This window comes from Anneissia japonica, unplaced genomic scaffold, assembly GCF_011630105.1.
Source record: "Anneissia japonica isolate Jap-2015-1 unplaced genomic scaffold, ASM1163010v1 scaffold287752_len1182401_cov188, whole genome shotgun sequence".
Lineage (NCBI taxonomy): Eukaryota > Metazoa > Echinodermata > Crinoidea > Comatulida > Comatulidae > Anneissia > Anneissia japonica.
Window position 1 is genome coordinate 273,028 of NW_022687544.1, and position 3,094 is coordinate 276,121.

The following is a 3,094-nucleotide window of genomic DNA, read 5'->3' on the forward strand; positions in this document are numbered from 1 at the left end:
TGGCAGCCATTTTAAATTGTAATAGCTCAAAAATGTGTACAATATTTAGTTAACTGTTTCTGTCATTGTTATCAGTGGATTTCCAATTGAATACTGCATTTTAATGACATAAATTTACAATGTTAGTGACAATTTTAGGAAAAAATGGCGGCCATTTTGAAACGGCTGGCAACCCCCCTTACGCATGAAAAAAAAAATGTTGCACATACTTTTTTGATTTATCTATGTCTACTCTACATCATATCCAATTTTTAAAAAATATAGCAAAAAAAAAATGCAACCAACCAAAGTTTGCTGGACTATTACTCATGATAAATGTATGTATATGGATCTCACATTTGCTAAATCTTACCATGCAGCAAAGATAAGCAACTTAAACACACTATCTCTGTTAACATCTTAGGTACTGTATTAGGATTTCAAACGATTTGAAATGTCAACCACATATTGACCAGATAATCAAACGAGTCAGTGGACGTCTATTTATGTTAACCATTAACCATATTATTATTATTAAAATATATATTATCCTTACTTAACAAATAAATAGGCTTACCAATAGTTACCATTAAGAATTCTATATTTGTTAAACTTAAAATTTAGATCATTCTTGTATGTTATGCCTGGCCTAGGCTCCCTTGGGGATTTGGCATAAAAAAAAAGTCAATACGGACATTTATAATATTGTATTATCGGTATTATACCATACAAAATGTTTTGTTAAACAATGGACCTATTAATAGGTCCATGGTTAAACCTTTTTGCTGCCTACAAAAGGCTAGGCCTAACTCTACGGCAGCAGGTCACTTCGGCCCAAAACCAAATCGCCCCAAACCAACTCGGACCAAAACCAACTTGGCCCATGACAAATACTCGGACCAAAACCAACTACCCAAATGATACGGAAATAAATCAATATAATCGTATATATATTTATATATTCATATAAAGTTGTCGTCTGGGCCGAGTTGGCTTGGGGCCGAGTGGGCCGAGTTGACACGTTTAAAACACGTTTAAACATATCATAATCGAATCAAAACAAATTATTAAAGCAACAGAATTAAAGTATCAAATATGATAAATCGGACACGTTAAAAAACCGTTAATGTTAAAATACTAAAACGTTGGCTGGGCCGAAGTGACCAGCATTTAACTCTACTACCTACCTCCTTGCTAGGACGTGCCGACCTAGGCCTAGGTAGGCTTTAGTTAGGTAGTCCTTATGAACTTATGTCAGATTAATTAAAAGTCAATCGTGAAGTGACAAAATGCGAAATGCCTAGCAATCAAGATCAACTAATACTTTCTAGCAGCACTGGCTTTCTAACATACCTGTCTTGAGCTTGTTTTTGCTGTCTTGTTGGAAACTTTTACCCACCAGGCCGTAACACGTTTTTTTAAATATCTTGGTAAATATGGTAAATATTTACTTTGAGTAGCGCCCTCTTTTCTAGTAAAATAATATAAAAGAAATGGCCGTATTCGACAGTCATTCTTCGTTAAACCACGCCCACCTGTGTGGTAAAAAAAGCCTGTTTATACTTCAACGATAACTATAACGATAAAAAAGCTAAAAAAAGATTGTTCATATAGAAAACAAAAGAAATAAGAGAAGTTTTTACACTAGGACGATTCGATAACGATTTATCGTTCGTGTATACGATAACAAAATATTTTAACAAATCAAATCAGATGACGTCATAATCATGGAAAACGATAAAATCGTTGCTACTATTACGATTTTAATGTTTTCTATGATTATGACGTCATCTGATTTGATTTGTCAAATATGTTGTTATAGCATAACTGATCAATCGTTATCAAATCGTTCTAGTGTAAAAACTTATCTTATTTCTTGCAGGATATATTAAAATTTATTTATAACGAATATTTCGGGAGCCGCCTGCTCTCTTCTTCAGCTTAATGCCTATATGTATAAATCAGTAGGCATTACGCTGAAGAAGAGAGCGAAATATTCGTTATTAAATACATTTTTATATATCCTGGGAAAACGTCAACCGCCTGCTCCCTTCTTCAGGGTTAACAAACGTTTGTTGTTTTATTATATATTATATATTATATATGTATATATATATATATATATATATATAAATTCATATTCAATCGGTGTTGTTGATGTGGATCCACGTATGTCTCATCGTATGAATAAATCAGTAGGTAGACGCAGACAAAATAAACTGCTACGATACTTTGACTTGTAGGAGACATAGAAATATTTATTAATATATATATATATATATATAATCTGCGTGGTTAGTTTGAACCAGATCATGAAGACGAAAGTGCTCAATACACACGTAGAGCACTATAAATAAGCAATCAAAGAAACTAGGTTACAAACTCAACATTTTATTTTGCACTACAGACTGTTTCATGAGGGCACAGCCTCAATCATCAGGCATAGCTGTCGGAAGCATTTTGAAAGTGGTCTGGCCGTTTGGGGACATTTGGTTTTGAAATTGCCACCCCATTCTACGGATACATGATTTAAATTTAGTGGGGTCTGAGAGCATATCCACCCCTGCCCTCAACTTTTTTTGGCACTTAAATATCCGGAAATAGATGCTGACAGCCTGTATAGCCGGTGCATTCTCTCTTAGGAGACAGCCACAAGATAGCATGGAGATAGTACGGTATGACTCAAGACATAGTTACCAACCGTCTCGCATCGTGCGGGACGGTCCCGCCTTTCATGTGATTTTGAAACACGCATTTTGCAGAAAACAGGAATTGGTTTTATTAAAAGTATAAAAACGGTCATGCAGTAATTGAGTCATTAAAAAGTATTTACGTGAATACTTAATTCACTGACGCGTTACTAAAATTCGATCAGTATGCCTATGCATTTTTTGTTTGTTTAAGTAAAGAAATGTACGGTGTACATTATAGTTTGAGTGCTCAAATTAAACGTAATGTACATTAAAACTCAAATTGTACGTGGCTCTATTAAAAACAAACACTCCTTGAAATCGTTTTAAAACAGCTTAAAGACGCCCAGGTCGTCCTGGACAGAGGCGTATCTATAGGGCTGCTGGGGGGATCGCCCTCCAATTACTCGCCCCTTCCCCCACCA

The 3,094-nt window shown here is 34.9% G+C and overlaps 1 protein-coding gene across 2 annotated transcripts in view; it reads right to left on the reverse strand.

Annotated features, from left to right (window-relative positions):
• The window catches only part of LOC117119548 (kynureninase-like), a 34,582-nt gene extending 33,111 nt beyond the window's left edge, over positions 1-1,471 (reverse strand). The window contains exon 1 of one of the 2 annotated variants that reach the window (XM_033264375.1): positions 1,333-1,471. The gene's annotated coding sequence lies outside the window, so the exon portion shown is untranslated. The other variant, XM_033264381.1, reaches the window with a different exon arrangement.
• Between the last annotated feature and the right edge of the window lie 1,623 nt (positions 1,472-3,094).